The sequence below is a fragment of the Aotus nancymaae genome, unplaced genomic scaffold (assembly GCF_030222135.1).
Source record: "Aotus nancymaae isolate 86718 unplaced genomic scaffold, 86718_ANA_hifiasm-v0.15.2.pri h1tg000076l, whole genome shotgun sequence".
Taxonomy (NCBI): Eukaryota; Metazoa; Chordata; class Mammalia; order Primates; family Aotidae; genus Aotus; species Aotus nancymaae.
Genome location: NW_026988491.1, coordinates 20,657,507 through 20,678,168, shown reverse-complemented (window position 1 = coordinate 20,678,168; position 20,662 = coordinate 20,657,507). Strand labels below are relative to the sequence as shown.

At 46.0% G+C, this 20,662-nt stretch overlaps 1 protein-coding gene across 1 annotated transcript in view; it reads right to left on the bottom strand.

The window, feature by feature from the left end:
- PPARA (peroxisome proliferator activated receptor alpha) overlaps nucleotides 1–20,176 on the bottom strand; it is a 95,160-nt gene extending 74,984 nt beyond the window's left edge. Inside the window, exon 1 of the mRNA XM_021668672.2 lies at nucleotides 20,016–20,176. The gene's annotated coding sequence lies outside the window, so the exon portion shown is untranslated. The remainder of the gene's footprint in view (nucleotides 1–20,015) is intronic.
- Nucleotides 20,177–20,662: the final 486 nt, after the last annotated feature.

The window sequence follows — 20,662 nt, the reverse complement described above, 5'->3', positions numbered from 1 at the left end:
GTGATATCTCTCTGCCAAGAAAGATGTCTACGAACTCGCATTTCCCTAATGACTAATGAGGGAAGGAACATCTTTTCATGTGCTTGCTTACCATCCATTCAAACAGTATGCCCTTTGCTGAAGAGTTCGTTCATCTTTTGCCCATTTTTAATTGGGTTGTTTGCCATCTTACTGAATGATAATAGTTCCTCATACAATCTAAATCCAAGTCCTTTGTCAGATATATATTTTGCAAATATTTTCTCTAAGTCTGTGGCTTGACTTTTCATTTTATTGTTTTCTGATGAGTAAAAGTCTCTAATTTTGCAGATGACTAATTTATTAATTTTTTTCTTTTATAGTTTATGCTTTCTTCCTTAAGAGACTGAGTCTTACTCTGTGGCCCAGGCTGGAGTGCAGTGTCATGGTCATAATTCGCTGCAGCCTTCAACTCCTGGGCACAAGTGATCCTCCTGCCTCAGCCTCCTGAGTAGCTAGGGACTACAGACATGTGCCACTGTGCCTGGCACATTTTTTTTTTTTTTTTGGTAGAAACTCATTCTTGTTATGTTGCCCAGGCTGCTCTCAGACTCCTGGCCTCAAGTTATCCTCCCTCCTCGGTCTCCTAAAGCACTGGGATAACAAGTGTAAGCTAGTATGCCTGGCCTAGTTAATGCTCTTTTTTTTTTTTTTTTTTTTTTTTTTTGAGACAGAGACTTGCTCTGTCACCAGGCTGGAGTGCAATGGCACGATCTTGGCTCACTACAACCTCTGCCTCCCGGGTTCAAGTCATTCTCCTGCCTCAGCCTCCTGAGTAGCTGGGACTACAGGTGCACGCTACCATGCCCAGATAATTTTTGTAGTTTTAATAGGGAAGTGGTTTCACTATGTTGGCCAGGATGGTCTTGATCTCCCTACCTCATGAGCTGCCTGCCTCAGCTTCCCAAAGTGCTGGGATTGCAGGTGTGAGCCAACGGGGCCAGCCAATTAATGCTTTTTAAAACATATTTAAGAAATTTTTGCCAAACCCCAAATTACTAGAATTTTATCACATTTTCTTCTGGAAGTTTTATAGTTTTAACTCTTTTTTAAACACAGGGTCTCTGTCACTCAGTCTGGAGTGCAGTGGCATAATCATGGCTCACTGCAGCCTTGACCTCTCTGGGCTCAGGTGATCTTCCCACCTCAGCCTCCTGTGTAGCTGGGACTACAGATGAGTACCATCGTGCTCAGCTAATTTTTTTATATTTTTTTTGAGCCAGAGTCTCACTCTGTTGCCAGGCTGGAGTGCAGTGGCATGATCTCAGCTCACTGTAACCTCCATCTCCTGGGTTCAAGCAATTCTCTTGCCTCAGCCTCCTAAGTAGCTGGGATTACAGGCACCCACCACCACACCTGGCTAATTTTTTTTGTATTTTTAGTAGAGACGGGGTTTAACCATGTTGGCCAGGATGGTCTTGATCTCCTGACCTTGTGATCTGCCCACCTCAACCTCCCAAAATGCTGGGATTATAGGCTTGAGCCACCGCGCCTGGCCATTTTTTAATTTTTTTTGTAGAGACAGTGTTTTGCTATGTTGCCCAGGCTGGTCTTGAACTCCTGCGCCCAAGTGATTCACCCGCTTTGGCCTCCCAAAGGGCAGGATTACAGGCATGACCCACTGTGCCTGGCCAGTTTTAACTCTACAATTAGGTGTATGATCCATTTCAATAATAATTATTATATGACAATATAACACACTATATCATGTAATACATATGATAATATATTACATAATATAATATATATTATATATACTATTACATAATGGTATAATATAATGATAATAATTATGAGTTTGTAGTGCTGAGGGTTGAGGTTCTTTTGCATACGTTTATCCAGTTGTTCCAGTATCATTTGTTCAAAAGATTATCTTTTCCCGGCCGGGCACGGTGGCTCACGCCTATAATCCCAGCACTTTGGGAGGCCAAGGTGGGTGGATCACGAGGTCAAGAGATCGAGACCATCCTGGTCAACATGGTGAAACCCCATCTCTACTAAAAATACAAAAAATCAGCTGGGCATGGTGGCACGTGCCTGTAATCCCAGCTACTCAGGAGGCTGAGGCAGGAGAATTGCCTGAACCCGGGAGGCGGAGGTTGCGGTGAGCCGAGATCACGCCATTGCACTCCAGCCTGGGTAACAAAAGCGAAACTCCATCTCAAAAAAAATAATAATCATAAATAAAAATAAAAAAGATTATCTTTTCCCTACTAAAATGACTTGGTACCTTACTGAAAATCAATTGACTTTTGTGCCCAGGGATGAGGGAATAAAAAAAAAAAGAAAATCAATTGATCATATATGTGTGGATCTATTTCTGGACTTGCTATTCTGTTCCATTCATCTAATTATCTATTTTCATATCAATATCGTACTGTCTTAATTCCTGTAGCTTTATAATAATTCTTGAAATCAGGCAGTCTGTCTTTTAATTGCATTGTTATTTTTCAGTTATTTTGGTAACTCTAGGTCCTTTGCATTTCCATATAAACTTTAGAATCAGGTTATCATATTCTACTAGTAGGCATGCTGAGGTTTGATTCTGATTGCTTTGAATCTGTAAATCAATTTGGGAAGAATCACCATCTTAATGATACTGAGTCTTCTGATTCAAGAGCATGTTATAACTTGCCATTTATTTAGGTCTTTTAAAGTTTCTTTCAGCAGTGTTTTGTAGATTCCAGTGTACATGCCTTGCACATTTTATTTCTGAGCATTTCCTAATTTTCCTGCTTGATTACTTTTTTTTTTTTTTTTTGAGACGGGAGTCTTGCTCTGTCACCCAGGCTGGAGTGCAGTGGCATAATCTTGGCTCACTGTAACATCTGCCTCCAAAGTTCAAGTGATCCTTCTGCCTCTGCCTCCTGAGTAGCTGGTATTACAGGTGTGCGCCACCACGCCCGGCTAATTTTTGTATTTTTAGTAGAGATGCGGTTTCACCATGTTGGCCAGGCTAGTCTTGAACTCTGATCTCAAGTGATCCACCTGCCTTGGCCTCCCAAAGAGCTGGGATTACAGGCGTGAACCACACTGCACCTGGTCTGATGCTTGATTACTTTTTAAACATTCAACTAACCTTGCATTCCTGGAAGAAATCCAGCTTTCAGCATACTGAAGATTTTTTTTTTTTAAATTGTTTTCTGCTTCCATTGTTTTGGTTCAGAAATTAGCTCTCAGTCATTGCTCCTTTGAAGATAATGTCTTTTCTTTTTTACTTGTGGCCCCTTTTAAGATTATCTCTTTGCCTTTGCTTTTTCAGCAACTTTACTGGGTATAGAATTTTTTTTAAATCCAATCTAGGTATGGATTTAAAAAAGAAATACTTCCGATTGCTTTTTAGGATTCTTGAATTTGTGACTTGATGTCTTTCATCAGTGTTGGAAAAAGTTTGGCCACTGTCTCTTCAAATATTGTGTTTGCTCCATTATCCCTCTCTTCCTTCTAAGATTCCAATTACTGAACACGCATGGGAGAATTCTTCTCTATGATCTTTATGTTTGTATTTATTTGTCTCTTTGTGCTTTTAGATTTTTTTCTGATCAGATCAATCTTATAACTCACCAATTAAGTCATCAGTTGTGTCTATTCTGCCATCATATCTACCAACAGAGTTATGTAATTTCAGTTTTTATATATTTTAGCTTTATAATTTCTATTTGGTTACTTTCAAACAAATATCCCTTTAAAATATAATTTCTAGTGCTCTATCAAAATTCTCAATCTTTTATTCTTCTTGAAGAAAGGTAAGCAAGATTATTTTAAACTTTATGTCCTTTGCATCTGATATTTAGCATTATGTGGGTCTGTTTCTACCATCTATTACTTCTGCTGGTTCAAGAGGTCTTCCTGCCTCATATGTTTGGCTGGTTCTGTTGTGAGTCATTACTATATCCGTGGTCTTGATGTGCTTGGTAGTGCGAGACCATATAAGATCATGCAAGCAGAAATTGTGCAATGTGATTCTAATAATCGGTAGGGAAAACTAAAATTGTTCCCATGACCTTTAAATGTGTTTTACAAAATACTAAAAACACTCTTGCTGTTGGTTGTAAATGCACAGGGAAATAAAAAAGGTAGCAAAACGAATATTATTTGGTACACTGTAAAAGATCAGAAATACCCAGAATCAAAGTGTTTTATTTGTTAAAAAAATAAATAAATAAAAAACTTCTGAGGAGCAGTTTAAAAGGTGCTTGTCTTCTCACTGTATAACTTATGAAACAGAGCACACAGCTTCTTCTGTACCTTAGCAAATTGTCCTATTCCTTTTAAAGTGCAGATCTGCTTCCATTATTCTATTCTTTCTTTCTAATATAAAATGTCTTTGAGAGTTCCTGTGATGTGCAGTTTTTTGCTGGGACCTCCTCCTCTGGGACATCTTCATCCTTTTCATCACAACCACTTTCCTCATTTACGTGATAAGTGAATTTCACTGCACATTTGCTTGCACTCCTAGTTTCTTGAACGGCAGCCAGGTCACTGGTTTTCTATAACTCCAATCATGTTCAGTTCTAATTTTACTTCCAGCATTATCACTTTTCATTTATTTGCTGCACTTTCATCTCTGTTGGCCAATTGCTCTTTGGTGTATCCACTTTTGTTGTTGCTGTTTCTTGAGATGGAGTCTCGCTCTGTCGCCCAGGCTGGAGTGCAGTGGCACCATCTCAGCTCACTGCAACCTCCGCCTCCTGGGTTCAAGCAACTCTCCTGACTTAGCCTCCCAAGTAGTTGGGATTACAGGTGCCCACCACCACACTCAGCTAATCTTTTAATTTTATGTATTGTTTTATTTTATTTTGAGATGGAGTTTTCCTTTTGGTGCCCAGGCTGGATGCAATGCCGCCATCTTGGCTCACTACAACCTCCACCTCCCGGGTTCAAGCAATTCTCCTGCCTCACCCTTCAGAGTAGCTGGGTTTACAGGCAGGCTCTACCACACCTGGTTAATTTTTTGTATTTTTATTAGAGACGAGGTTTCACTATGTTAGCCAGACTGGTCTCAAGCTCCTGACCTCAGGTGATCTGCCTATCTCGGCCTCCCAAAATGCTGGGATTACAGGCGAGAGCCACCATACCTGGCCTAATTTTTTTTATTTTTAGTAGAGATGGGGTTTCACCATGTTGGCCAGGCTGGTCTTGAACTCCTGACCCCCGGTGATCCACCCACCTCCACCTCCCAAAGTGCTAGGATTAAAGGCATGAGCCTGCACCCGACTTAGTGTATCCACTTTTATAAAATGCCATGTCGGCTTATCACTGAGAGACGAGGAGGCGACACAATCACATGCTCTGCAGTCTGTGCATGAAACTGACCAACATATGCTCAGGGACCAATTACAGACCGACTTTGAGAGAAGTTATGCAATTGGTCAGTGTTCATCATGCACCTCTGTTATCTATACTGTGATTTGTAGGCTGGAGAACTGACCCAGAGCTTACATTTTATACAGCACTCACAGTGCATACGCCATGGGAGCTGGGATTTGATCGGTATTGTTGGAAGATCACTGTTATTTAACTAACTAAACAGTGATAAATAATTTTTTTTTATTTTTTGTTTTGTTTGGTTGTGTTTTTTTTGTTATTGCTGTTTTGTTTTGTTTTATATGAAATCTTGCTCTGTCACCCAGGCTAGAGTGCAGTGGCACGATCTCGACAGCCTTCCCTCCTGTAAACAGGGCACCGAGCTGTGACAGTCCCATGAGGCCCACTGCCTCCTGGTACTCCCAGCACCCTCCCACTCACTTGGACCCTAGGCAGCCATGATCATGGCTTCCTCCCCAACACCACCCTAATGCCCCTGCAAAGGGGGCCGCCGCCATACTCAGCCGCTCACACGCTGAGTGTCAGACGTATCACTCCCCTACACACTCACCCACTGCATGAGGCCAGCGCTCCAGCCCTACGCCAGTTTCACAAGATTAAAACTCCGTCTCAAAAAAAAAAATTTTTACTGTCTGTAAATTATATCTTAATAAACCCAACTTTATTTTATTTATTTATTTATTTTATTTTATTTTTGAGACAGAATCTCACTCTTGTCACCCAGGCTGTAGTGCAGTGGCTCAATCTCTGCTCACTGCAACCTCTGCCTCCCGAGTTCCACTGATTCTCTTGTCTCAGCCTCCTGAGTAGCTGGGACTACAGGTGCCTACCCCCACATCCAGTTAATTTTTTGGTAGTTTTATTAGAGATGGGGTTTCGCCATGTTGGCCAGCCTGGTCTCGAACTCCTGACCTCAGGTGATCCACCCACCTCAGCCTCCCAAAATGCTAGAATTACAGGCGTGAGCCACCACAGTTGGCCAACCTGACTTTAAAAACACCAATACAAACTCTCAAACCCATCTCCATGGCCTGGTTTCTTGGGAGTTAATAGAGTGGGGAGCTGACTCTAGGAGGCTGGTAGGACACATCGTGGTCACTCCCATGGGAGAAGGCAGTATGGGCGACTTTTCCAAGGACATCAGGGAGCCAGCCCCGCTCCCACTTGATTCAGCAGGGTCTGTGAGCTCCGGGCAGGATGTGGCTGCCTCCCTCCCCACCGCCCTGGCTGGGCAAAGCAGGACGAGGCTGCCCTGGAAGGGCACGGACCACCCATGTCACTTCACTCTGGAAAAGGGGCTTGGAGAAAGGCCTGCATTTGTCTAGGGAATCACCTCCTCTCATTTCTTTTCTTTTCTTTTTTTTTGAGATGGAGTCTTTCTCTGTCACCAGGCTAGAGCGCACTGGTGCAATCTTGGCTCACTGCAACCTCCACCTCCCAGGTTCAAGTGATACTCCTGCCTCAGCCTCCTGAGCAGCTGGGATTACAGGTGCATGCCACCATGCCTGGCTAATTTTTTTTGTATTTTTACAGGGAGCGACTGTCCCGCTTATGTGACCGCAGTGGGATTGTGGCCCTGAGGGCTCATCTGCTTTTCAGGCTGGAACTATCAGTGACAGAGCAAAAGCCAAGGCCATAACTAAACAGGCGGAGCATCTTCAATATAGGCCATTAGATGCATGATTAGGGTTAATAATCACCCAGGATTTAAATGCTGCTAGCCTATATGGGTCAAAAGGAGTTTAACTCCAGCACTTAATGACTTTAAGATCATAATCAGGAGAGCTAAAATGAGCTCTCAAGTTTCTTGGATAATTTGTATTCACTCTTTCCTCTCCCTGGACTTTGTTCCTTTAGTGAAAGGAAATTCTGAAGTTTAGAGACAACTGAGCTGGTTGCAGTGGCTCACGCCTGTAATCCCAGCTCTTAGGGAGGCCGAGGCGGGCAAATCACGAGGTCGGAGTTTGAGACCAGCCTGGCAGACACTGTGAAACCCTGTCTCTACTAAAAATACAAAAAAATACAAAAAAAAAAAAAAATTAGCCAGGCGTGGTGGCAGGTGCCTGAAATCCCAGCTACTCAGGAGGCTGAGGCAGGAGAATTGCCAGAACCCAGGAGGTGGAGGTTGCGGTGAGCCGAGATCGCGCCATTGTACTCCAGCCCAGGTGACAGAGTGAGACACAGTCTCCTTAAAAAAAAAAAAAAGACAACCACAGAGCTGCACATTCTGTTCACTGGCAGATGCCACGCACATGCCCTCGTGGCCCCTGTGACCCTCTGTCCCCTCCCTTTCCACGCTGCAGGCCTCCCTGAGTTTCCCTCCATGCCTCTCCTTGAAGCTGGGAGTCTACCAGTTACGTCATGCAGTGCTTCACAGTGGCAGGGAATCGTGCCTGGTGTTTTCCACGGAGGACGGTGCCTGGCATGCAGTAAATGCTCAGTAAATATTGGCTGAATAAATGAACGAACTCAGGAATGAATGACTGACATATGCCCCCAATAGCTGTTCAAGTGAAGGCAGAATTTGTCAAATCAGAGTGATTCAAATGCCATAGGGTATCTGAAGGACAAAATTCCTGCCTCTAGTTTGGGGGAGCAGCAAGAAAGACTTTCGGAAGGAGGTGGTGTTTAAGACTTGAATCTCAAGCGGTGGGTGCACGGTAGGAGCCTAGGGCTCCTACGACCAGTCCTGAAGCACCTACCAGCAAGAGGCTCCAGGTTCAACCACAAGTGAGGAGCCAAGAATTCTGGCCTCACGGGAGAGCCCCTGCCACCAAGCCACCACTCGAATAAACACTGCCTGAGTGCATCGGAGGAAAAGCACCAGGTATTACGAGCACCTGCATCAGCACACAACCCCAGCAGGTGGTTCAGGGAGCCTCTACGAGTGAGTTTAAGCTGAGATCTCAAGGGTAGAGGTCATGGGGGCACATCGTGGCAGATGAGGGTCAGGTAAGGGAGTGTGTCACCAGCACATCCACTGCTCAAGAAGAACCAGAAGGGGCTTGTGTAGAAAGTGTGTCAGTCCCTGGAACATCAGGGCCAGGCCTTCCTATCAACCTCTCATTCCATAAACATTGGATGGATGGGACAACATTGAGGTGGGAGGGGTTAATGATAAGCCAGGAAGCGCCTACCAAGCTCGCACTGCCTGCCTGGGGCAGCAATCCACAGAAACACTAGTATGCATCCCTCTTGTAGCGGAGGGGAACTGAGCCACAGGCCAGCTGAAAAATCTGTCTGCGTCTGAGAGCTAAGTGCTAGGTCAGGACCCTACACTTTGTCCTGACTTTGATGTCCGCCACCCCAGCCCTAGCAGGAGGCTGGCAATTGAGACCGAAAAGGGTCACCAGGGTCAGGGGAGGGGAAATCGCAGGGCAGCTCAGAATCAGACATACTGAGCTGGAGGGCCTCAGGAGGGCCCAGGTGACATCTGGAAGGTGGGTGGGTGACAGACTTGAAGCTCACAAGGGTGATAGCGAAGTGCAGGGGGCCTCATGGAACCAGAGGGGCAAGGGGCATCCAGGAAACCACAGAGATCGAACGCTAGCGCCAAGGCAGGAACGGCGCTGAGTGCTCTGAGGAAGGCGCGCACACACAGTTGGAAAGTCTACATCTGCTCACCTGATCCTTCAGTGATTTAACTTCACGTGTATAAAAATGATACCTGGTGGATGGATGTGTCACACCTTAGGCTAGAATCTCATCTTTTTGTCTCTCAAAAGTAATTAATTCCTCTTTCGAGTTCTAATTTTTTTTTTTTTTTTGAGACGGAATATCGCTCTGTCACCCAGGCTGGAGTGCAGTGGCATGATTTCGGCTCACTGCGACCTCCACCTCCTGGGTTCAAGTGACTCTCCTGCCTCAGCCTCCTGAGTAGCTGGGATTACAGGCACACACCACCATGCCTGGCTAATTTTTGTATTTTTAGTAGAGATGGGGTTTCACCATGTTGGTCAGGCTGCTCTCGAACTCCTGACCTCGTGATCTGCCCGCCTTGGCCTCCCAAAGTGCTGGGGTTACAGACATGAGCCACGATACCTGGCTGAGTTCTAATTTTTAATTGTTCCTTCTTGTCTTTCAGAGGTTTCCTTCTTGAAGAGTCTGTAGCAGACCTGATACCATAATTGGGCAATATATCCTTCAGAAATCCTTTCTAGAAAACGATTTAACCTACTAAGAAAGCCCACATTTGAATTCATTCATTATTCCAGAGAGTCTCGGTGCGCTTCCTAGGTTTTGGATCTTTCTATGGGTCCATGGAAGCTGCCATGGTTTTCTCTGCGTCCATCACCAGCCACATTTCCCTCTGGATTCTTGTTTAAGTCTTATACCTCTATTAGTATTAAAGATCGTTAGCTGTGCTTGAGTGTGGTTAAATATTCACTTTCACTTAGACTTCTGACCTAGACACTAACAACTAGCTTCATCTAAGTAAAGAGAATGCAGCAGGAAAAACAGTCAATACTTTCTGGTTTCCAGAGTGAAAGAAAAATACTAGGCTGGACATGATGGCTGACACCTGTAAACCCAGCACTTTGGGAAGCCGAGGCAGGCAGATCACTTAAGTCCAGGAGTTTGAGACCAGCCTGAATATGACTAAACCCCATCTTTACAAAAAACACAAAAAGTAGCTGGGTGTGGTGGTGTGCACCTATAGCTCCAGCTACTCGGGGGGCCGAGATGGGAGGATTGCTTGAGCCCAGAAGTCGGAAGTTGCAGTGGGCCAAGATCTTGCCACTGCACTCCAGCCTGGTGACAGAGTGAGACCCTGCCTAAAAATAAATAAATGAAAATACGATATTGGGCTAGGCGCGGTGACTCACGCCTATAATCCTAGCACTTTGGGAGGCCGAGGCGGGCGGATCATGAGGTCAGGAGTTCGAGACCAGCCTGGCCAACATGATGAAACTCCATCTCTACTAAAAATATGAAGATTAGCTGGGTGTGGTGGCAGGCGCCTGTAATCCCAGTAACTGGGGAGGCTGAGGCAGGAAAATCACTTGAACCCAGGAGGTGGAGGTTGCAGTGAGCCGAGATCGCGCCACTGCACTCCGACCTGGGCAACAGAGTGAGACTCTGTCTCAAAAACAAAATAAAACAAAAAAACGATATTGATCTCTTCTTATCTTGGCACCCTGCTAAATACTCTTCACATTATCTGTTCCCACATGAAGCCTGGGACTTCTGAGGCATTGCTGCTGCTCTGAATGGAAAGCATCCACTCACATCTTTCTCCTGGAAGGATCCCCGCCGGCTGCCACCGTTAGCTGGGAACAGGAGCCTGCCCGTCTGGGTTCAGGGCACTAGCCCTGGATTCGCACTTCTTGGCCCTTCCCTGGTGGTTCCAGACTGTGGCTTTCAGGCCGCTGCAGTGGCGGTCGGCATCTTTCATTCACAGCTTGCGATTGGAATCTCTGCCTCCTACACCACTTCTGGGTGTTCACACCTCCTTGCCTTCTTCCCTGGGTCTGGAATCCTCTCTCTTGGCTTTGGAGGAATTCACTAGGCACCCACATCCCACCCCTGGGATCGTTAGTCATCACTCGTCACGCAAGTTCGTTTAACCCTGTTAGTCCCAGCTTTTTCTCCCAAGGATCCTTGGCTTCAAACACATCTAAATACCCTCTCCCCTTCATGCCTATCATTTTCCAAAGCCTTCTTCCCAGGATAGCACTCTCCCAAGATCTTTGCACAACTGAACATTAAAAAAAATGTTCCTCTTTCAGAACACCTCGCTGAGTAGACTAGATGACGCTTATTTTTATGACTTGAAAACTAGAATAGAGGGCCTTCCTTTCTGGAAAAGCTGTCAGCAAAGCCAGTTGTTCTGAGGAAAGAAGAGAACGAAAATCGCATTCTGAACTTTTGTGCACTTCTGACTGGTGCTTGTGAATCACAGGGAGCTGCGTAGAGACGGGAGGCCCAGGCTCCCTTGGCTGTATCTGGGGACAGAGTCTGTGACATTTGTCAAAGTGGGGAAAACAAAACCACCAGACAATTGTACTACTCAAGCAAAATACTCCGCCTCCCAAATTGTAAAGTCCAAGGACACTGTCAACAGGTCAAATACTGCCCTGTTTGTTTCTATTACAAATAACTTTTTTTTTTTTTGAGACAGTCTTGTTCTGTCACCCAGGCTGGAGTGCAATGGCGCAATCTCAGCTCACTGCAACCTCTGTCTCCCAGGTTCAAGCGATTCTCCTGTCTCAGCCTCCCGAGCCGCTAGGACTACAGGTGCATGCCACCACGCCTGGCTAGTTTTTTGTATTTTTAGTAGAGACGGGGTGTCTCGTCGTGTTAGCCAGGATGGTCTCGATCTCCTGACCTCATGATCTGCTAGCCTCGGCCTCCCAAAGTGCTGGGATTACAGGCAAGAGCCACTGTGCCCAGCCTACAGATAACTTTCACATACTGAGAGACGATTCCAATTTAAAGCAAGTATCTAACTTCTCTGAACATTTTCTTCTTTAAACATCATTCATGTTAATTTCATCCCCAATGCACAGATAGAGAAACAGAAATAGAAAGAGAGTGGACAGTGAATAAAAAAGACACTACCACTGGGTGCGGTGGTTCATGCCTGTAATCCTAGCACTTTGGGAGGCTGAGGAGGGTGGATCACAAGGTCACGGGTTCAAGACCAGCCTGACCAACATGGTGAAACCCCGTCTCTACTTAAAAATACAAAAATTAGCTGGACATAGTGGCACACACGTGTAATCCCAGCTACTCAGGAGGCTGAGGCAGAAGAATCACTGAACTGGGAAGGCAGAGGTTGCAGTGAGCTGAGATCCCGCCAGTGAACTCCAGCCTGGGCAGCAGAACGAGACTCCAGGCACTCCCCAAAAAGAAGACACTACCCCAGTTATCAAGCTGACTCATAAAATGAGCTAAAATGAGACTGCAGTCTAGAATTTATTATGTTTACTCCTAATCTGCTCCTCATGCTAGCAGCCCACCCCAGGTCATTTTGCTCCATGTGGAAAGCTGCCTGACAGTGCTTCAAAAATTCATCCATTTAAACATCCCTGTTACCACTTCTTCCATAGATGATAGAAGAGAAACTGTCTCAGATGATCAAGATTTGCATGTCGCTTGATTGGGCAATCTGTACTTTACAAGCCATATTGCTGAATTATAAACATACATTTAGATACTCATGTAAAGCTGACCACTAACTTCTTAGAAAGGGACATAGCCACGTGTCAACCTCTAAATAACTGGATCTGTTTTACTGAAACTTGGCAATTTGTCACCTTGGTGTGGTTATCACATAACCACAGACGTATTCAGTTACAAATGGATGCAAAAAAACTTGGGACCTTGCTCACCCTTTTTTTTCCTGAGACGGAGACTTGCTCTGTTGCTCAAGCTAGAGTGCAGTGGTGCGATCCCAGCTCACTGCAAACTTCACCTTCTGGGTTCAAGCAAATTTTCCTGCCTCAACCTCGAGAGTAACTGGGACTACAGGCACCTGACACCATGCCCAACTAATTTTTGTATTTTTCTTTTTTTTTTTTGAGGTGGAGTTTCGTTCTTGTTGCCCAGACTGGAGTGCAATGGCTCGACCTCAGCTTGCCACAACCTCTACCTCCTGGGTTCAAGTGATTTTCCTGTCTCCATGTTGGTCAGGCTGGTCTCGAACTCCCAACCTCAGGTAATTCACCTGCCTTGGCCTCTGAAAGTGCCGGGATTACAGGCGTGAGACACCACTCCCGTCCCTAATTTTTGTATTTTTAGTAGAGATCGGGTTTCATCATGATGGCCAGGCTGGTCTCAAACTCCTGATCTTGCGGCCCGCCCACCTCAGCCTCCCAAAGTGCTGGCATTGCATGAGCCTTTGTGCCCAGCCTTGCCCATGCTTAAAAATGAAAAACGAAAGGGGTTGGGGGAGCTTCAATGTTCTGCTTAACTATACCCTCATCTGAAACCATTCCTACGAAGCTCACAATCTTTGAAGCCATTAGTCCTTCTCTATTTGCCTTCCTAACTCTTACTATTCAAAATGATGCTCTTTTGAAGGTTGGCTTATGGTCTATAAGTTAAAAGTATAAAACAAATAAATCAGAATAGAAATCTTCACTCCTCTCCTCTTAAAACGGAGCAAAATAAAAGCAGTCCGGTGAGTCCTGCCTCTTGGAACACAGACGATATTTCACCCAAGTTTTCTCTAATTTCTCCTGGGAATATTTTAGCTTGACGATCGCAGCAGGAGAAGGACCCCCACCAGTTAAGTATCAGTGCTGCCCAACACCGCTGTGATGAGAACTACACGGTAGACGTCTGGAGCGGACACCCGCTCAGTATAGACAGAAGAAGGGCTCTCTCAGTCTAGCTGTGGCGGAAGCCCCAGAGGCCCGGGGCAATTTCCCTGCAGTGGGATGGAGCCAGTCATCATCTGTAGGTCGCTGCTGTCTGCACTCCTGTTTAGGCACCCCCCCTACATCCGGCCAACTCCCACCTACATCTGAGTACTGTGGTGACCACAGAGACCCATCAATACATTCTCCTTGAATTAAATTCTGTGAATCATGTACTTATTCCGTGAACATTTACAAGTACCTACTCAGTATACAGGTCTAGCAGGGCAGAAATAAGTCAGATATCCTCTCTGCCCTCAGGGAGTTAGACTCAGTGGGGACAGTCAGACTAAAAGGGAACGGGGTGCAGGCAGCACCAAGCTATGGCTTGACAGAAGTGTGTCTGGGCGCGAGGAGATTCACTGGGCCTGCATTTCAGCAGATCCCTCTTCATGATGAAGAGGCCTGGTCCGGGTATGCCACGGAGTTGCAGTAAGAGCAAACGCAGGGTGTCACCCCACCAAAACCTGAGGTCACAGTCACATTCAAAACACACAGGAGGCCGGGTGCGCTGGCTCACGCCTGCAATCCCAGAACTTTAGGAGGCTGAGGCAGGTGGATCACTTGAGGTCAGGAGTTCAAAACCAGCCTGGCCAACATGCTGAAACCCCATTTCTACTAAAAATACAAAAATTAGCCGGGCAGGGTTGCAGGTGCCTGTAGTCTCAGCTACTAAGGAGGCTGAGGCAGGAGAATCGCTTGAACCCGGGAGGCAGAGATTGCAGTGAGCTGGATCACGACACTGCCCTCTAGTCTGGGTGACAGAGCGAGACTCCATCTCAAAACACAAACACAAAAACACACACAGGAACCACTTGCAACAACTTCTGTTGTACTGGTGGAGAACTCTCAATTGTATATTCCAAAATGAAACCAACGTTGGTGTGTAAGGCGGGAAGGTAGTACACTGCCTTCTAAAAGCCTTTGAAAAATCATAAAATGGCCAGAGCAAAAGCAACACAGGTGTGAGACCTTGGCTAAGTGAGAAATGCAGGCAGCCAAGGGCATGTCCTCCTTCTTCAGAAACCTCCTGAGATAGCAGTTTTTTAAGCCACGGCTTTGAGCTTCACAACCCTTCAGAGAGGGGGCATGGAGAGGAACTCCATTTTCTGATGAGAAAACATCAGTTTAAAGAGGGGGACAAAGGTCTCCAGGCCTGGCAGGCAGCAGCTAAGGGGCTAGAATCCAAATCTCATGATTAATGACCTAATACCTTTTCTACCCTATCAAGCTGCTTTGCTGATGCAAAAGCTAAATTTCCAAATTTCCCACCACGTTTACCATATGTGAGCCTCAAAACAAATGCAGCTCAACTGCAAAGATGACCGTAATGGGGTGAGACCTAGCAAAGAGTAAGTGCTTTTCTTTTCTTTTCTTTTTTGAGATGGAGTCTCACTCTGTTGGCCAGGCTGGAGTGCAATGGTGTGGTCTCGGCTCACTGCAAGCTTCGTCTCCCAAGTTCAAGTGATTCTCCTGCCTCGGCCTCCCAAAGAGCTGGGATTACAGGTGCCTGCCACCATGCCAACTGATTTCTTTTTTTATTTTATTTTTTGTAGAGATGGGGTTTCACCATGTTGGTCAGACTGGTCTAGAACTCCTGACCCTGTGATCAGCCCGCGTTGGCCTCCCAAAGTGATGGGAATACAGGCGTAAGCCACAGCGCCTGGCCAGTTCTTTACTTTACAAGTGCATAAACTTTCAAGACACCATAATATCACTATAAAATATGCTAATTAAATATTCTAAAAGCAAAGAATGCACACGCCTCTGAGTAACGAGCAAATCCGGTCATGTCTGGAAAACGTGCCTGCATGGTGCTCCTTTCTGTAGAAGCTCAGTGCATGCAAGTGGCAGAAATACGTGGAAAAAAAAACATGTTCTTTTAAACATGGGCCACTGGAACAGCTAAGGCTTTTCTTATTTAGTTCTTATCTTAAAACCATCTTATCACCAAGTTGTAAATGTAAATTCTGTGCCTAAGTGTCCCTAACCACATGGCATTAAAGGTGATCTGGCTTATTCTATGCAACTCATAAGGCCGAAATAACAGATATAGCACATTTCTACCCTGTAATCAGACACTATACCTTTTCAAAAAGTAACTACAGCTGGGTGTGGTGGCTCACACCTGTAATCCCAGCACTTTGGGAGGCTGAGGCAGGTGGATCACCTGAGGTCAGGAGTTTGAGTCCAGCCTGGCTAACATGGTGAAACCCTGTCTCTACTAAAAATACAAAATTAGCCAGGCATGGTGGTGCACACCTGTTGTCCCAGCTACTCGGGAGGCTGGGGCAGAAGAATCGCTTGAACCTGGGAGGTGGAGATTGCAGTGAGCTGAGATAGTGCCACTGCACTCTAGCCTGGACAATAAGAGCAAAACTCTGTCTCAAAAAAAAAAAAAAAAAGGAAAGAAAAATGTACTCTGCCAAGCTACCAAAAACAAATAAAAACAGAGACCCTCAAGTTCCAAAAAAGCAGAAATTAGACAGGCCACAGCCTCTAACTGCAGTGTGACAAAATTAGTGCAAACATTAAACAAAAACACTGGCTACTTGGAAGTTAAGACACTCATCCTATTTGCCATTAAAACTATATCTGGCCGGGCACAGCGGCTCACGCCCGTAATCCCAGCACTTTGGGAGGCCAAGGAGGGTAGATCACGAGGTCAGAAGTTTGAGTCCAGCCTGACCAACATGGTGAAATGCCATCTCTACTAAAAATACAGAAATTAGCTAGGCATGGTGGCACGTGCTTGTAATCCCAGCTACTCAGGAGGCTGAGGCAGGAGAATTGCTTGAACCTGGGAGGCAGAGGTTGCAGTGAGCTGAGATCGCATCACTGCAACCCAGCCTGGATGACAGAGAGAGACTCTGTCTCAAAAAAAAAGAAAGCTATATATATATATATATCCATTCACACACAGAAACTGAGAGAGCAAAAAAAGAGAAGAAAAATTGGCATGTTTCAAATATATTTATAATAAGGAAATAAATAATTAGTGTGTGTGTGTGTTTTTTTTTTTTTTTTGAGACAGAGTTTCGCTCTTGTTACCCAGGCTGGAGTGCAATGGCGTGATCTCGGCTCACCGCAACCTCCACCTCCTGCGTTCAGGCAATTCTCCTGCCTCAGCCTCCTGAGTAGCTGGGATTACAGGCTGCGCCACCATGCCCAGCTAATTTTTTGTATTTTTAGTAGAGACAGGGTTTCACCATGTTGACCAGGATGGTCTGGATCTCTTGACCTCATGATCCACCCGCCTCAGCCTCCCAAAGCGCTGGAATTACAGGCGTGATCCACCGCGCCTGGCTGTGTGTGTGTTTTTAAAAAGACCACTTAGGCTGGGTGCAGTGGTTCGAGCCTGTAGTCCCAGCACTATGAGAGGCCAAGGTGGGAGGATGCCTTGAGCCCAGGAGTTTGAGACAAGCCTGAACAACATAGCAAGACCCTGTCTCTGAAAAAAAGTACAAAAATTAGCCAGGCATGGTGACGTGTGCCTGTGGTCCCAGCTGCTTGGGAGGCTGAGGTGGGAGGATCACCTGAGCCCAGCAGGTCGAGGCTGCAGAAAGCCACGATCATGCCCCTGCACTCCAGCCTAGGAGACACGGCAAGACCCTGTCTCAAAAGTAAATAAATAAATAAAATGTAAAAGACTGCTTAAAGATGACTACATAAATATTTATTTAGCTTTTTTTTCTCACTCTGTTGCCCAGGGCAGAGTGTAGTGGCGCCATCTCAGCCACTGCAACCTCCACTTCCCAGGCTCAAGGAATCCTCCCACCTCAGCCTCCCAAGTAGCTGGGACCACAGGCATATGCCACTACAGCTGGCTAATTTTTGTATTTTTGGTAGTGACGGGGTTTCACCAGGTTGCCCAGGCTGGTCTTGAAGTCTTGGGCTGAAGCAATCCACCCCCTTCAGCCTCCCAAAGCGCCGGGATCACAGGCATGAGCCACTGCACCCAGCCTACTTAAATATTTATTACAAAAACACAGAGTCTCCAAAACAGCACGAAAGAAAAAGAACACTGGTCACCAATTTCTAAAGAGTAAGACGTCCTGGCAAAAACAGATTCTTCATCCTTTACCACGATGAGGATTATCTTTAAGTCTCTTTTTTATACTCTGGTGTGAAAATCAGTTTCATGGATCCAGCTTGTCTTGTTCAGCACTGGGGACAGTAGCTCACAGCAGCTACTCAGTAAATATTTATAGAATGACTGCATTAAATATATATACATATATAAAGAGATTGGCTAAATATGATTGTATCTAAACACAATGGGATATGATATAGACATTTCAAGTGAGTCATAAATATTTTTCACATAGAAAGATTTTTTATAACCTAAATAGTCAATAAAGCAAGTTACAAAATAGTTTATAAAGAAGATATGTTTCCTCTTTCTTCTCTCTCTCATTCTCTCTCTCTCACACATAACTTTTAAAACTCTGTTCGTAAGTTTGACAAACAGGAGCTAGGGAAAACCACTACACTGTTTGATGACTGTGGCACATCTCTTATTTTATGTCTAAGATGTCAGAAATGGGCCTAGAGCGCTGGCTCACACCTGTACTTCCAGCACTTTTTTTTTTTTTTGAGACAGAATCTTGCTCTGTTGCCAGGCTGGAGTGCAGTGGCCCAATCTTGGCTCATTGCAGCCTCCGCCTCCCAGGTTCAAACGATTCCCCTGACTCAGCCTCCCGAGTAACTGGGACTACAGGCGCACACCACCAAGCTCAGCTAATTTTCGTATTTTTAGTAGAGACAGGGTTTCACTGTATTGGCCAGGATGGTCTCGATCTCTTGACCTCATGATCTGCCAGCCTCAGCCCCCCAAAGTGCTGGGATTACAGACGTGAGCCACTGCGCCCGGCCTATCTCAGCACTTTGGGAGGCTGAGGTGGGTGATTCACCTGAGGTCAAGTGTTCGAGACCAGCCTAGCCAATATGGCAAAACCCCGTGTCTATTAAAAATACAAAAATTAGTTGGTTGTGGTAGTGGGTGCCTGTAACCCCAGCTACTCAAGAGGCTGAGGCAGCAGAATCGCTTGAACCAGGGAGGCAGAGGTAGCAGTGAGCCAAGATCACGCCACTGCACTCTAGCCTGGATGATAAGAGTGAAACTCCATCTCAAAAAAAAAAAAAAAGTGGTAAAAGAAAACATTTTTTCTACTGTCAATTAATTAATTAATTTTATTTTTTTGAGATGGAGTCTTGCCCTGTCATGCAGGCTGGAGTGCAGTGGCATAATCTTGGCTCATTGAAACCTTCACCTCCCAGGCTCAAGCAATTCTCCTGCCTCAGCCTCTTGAGTAGCAGGGATTACAGGTGTCTGGTACCACACCTGGCTAATTTTTATATTTTTTTGTAGAGATGGGGTTTCACCATGTTGGCCAGGCTGGTCTCAAACTCCTGGCCTCAAGCGATCTTCCCACCTCGGCCTCCCAAAGTGCTGGGATTACAGAAGTGAGAGACCGTGCCCTGCTTGCCAATGAATTTACTTTTGCTTCAGAGTTGCACAGGTCATCATCAGCCCCACTGTCCCTGGTCTCTCACGGATGGTGACCACACAAATCCATATCATCTGGTCTGTATCTTCAGCCTATCCCTGGCATGTTCTGTCATGGGCCTTTCTCAACAAGCCATCTGCTTAATATTCAAATCACAAGGAAAACAGCTCTGTACCAGTCAGTGTGGACGTCCCAAATGTCTGCTAAGCACTCACATTTCTCAAAGTTAATGTTATCAAGTTTTAAATTGAAAACATTAATTTAAAACATGCCTGCCATGAAGCAATGAAGTTCCTGGCAAAACTGACACAGTAACTCAGAACTTAAAAGTGAATCGTAGACAGGACGCCGTAGCTCACGCCTGTAATCCCAGCACTTTGGGAGGCCGAGGCAGGTGGATCACGAGGTCAGGAGTTCAAGATCAGCCTGGTCAACATGGTGAAACCACATGTCTACTAAAACTACAAAAATTAGCCAGGTGTGTTGGCAGGCACCTGTAATCCCAGCTACTCAGGAGGCTGAGGCAGGAGAATCACTTGAGTCTGGGTGGCAGAGGTTGCAGTGAGTCATGATTGTGCCACTGCACTCCAGTCTGGGCAACAGAGGGAAAAAAAAAAAAAAAAAAAGTGAATCCATGCCCATGTATCTTACTTTCAGTCTGAAAAGGTATCTAATGTTGCATCCCGAAGTAATAATAATTAACCTCCACATTGCTGGTCTGTAGCACAACAGAAGTAAACACTTAACCCACTTAAATACTTCCATCTGGAAACAGTAAATCGAACTTTCTATTTACCTGTGGTGACAACTTCTCGGTTCTGAGCTTGTCTTGCCACAAACTGTGAGTCCACAGAGCAGGCAGGGCCCCGAGCTTCAGCCTGGCAGTAAGAAGATGGAGGAGGAAGTGATTAAGCTATGTTCTCTGGATGCCCCCAACTCTCCACCACCTTGGAAGAGGAAAGTCACCCTGCCCCTGCCCCGCAACAACACAGGTGTCGCACGGTCCTTCCCAGGAAAACCTGTGCCCTTGCCCCGACCCAGTTCCCCAGGGCACCCTTATCCCAAGCAGGCTGGGAGAGGAGGGGCCTCCCCGGTTTCCTGGGTGGTGGGCGGGGGGGGAGTCGGTGGGGCAGCTGGGGCTGAGGTGGGCGTGCAGTCCCGGAGGGTCCCACGAAGCCCGGCGGTTAGACAACTGTGGGTTTTTCTTGGAAAGAATCCTGGCACTTGGAGCACACTTCCTCTCGTTTAACTTTTAAAACAGGCTTCAGAAACGCACAGGCGCGCAGCTGTGCCCTGGTAGTTGGGGTGGGAGGGGGGCAGAGCCGACCTTCCTGACTCCCACTGGCACCACCCAGCGCGCCTCTGGCTTCACCCGCACCACGCGGGCCGCGCAGCCCAGGACTCCGGGAAGACCTGGGAATGCCCGCGCCAGACCCGCAGCGG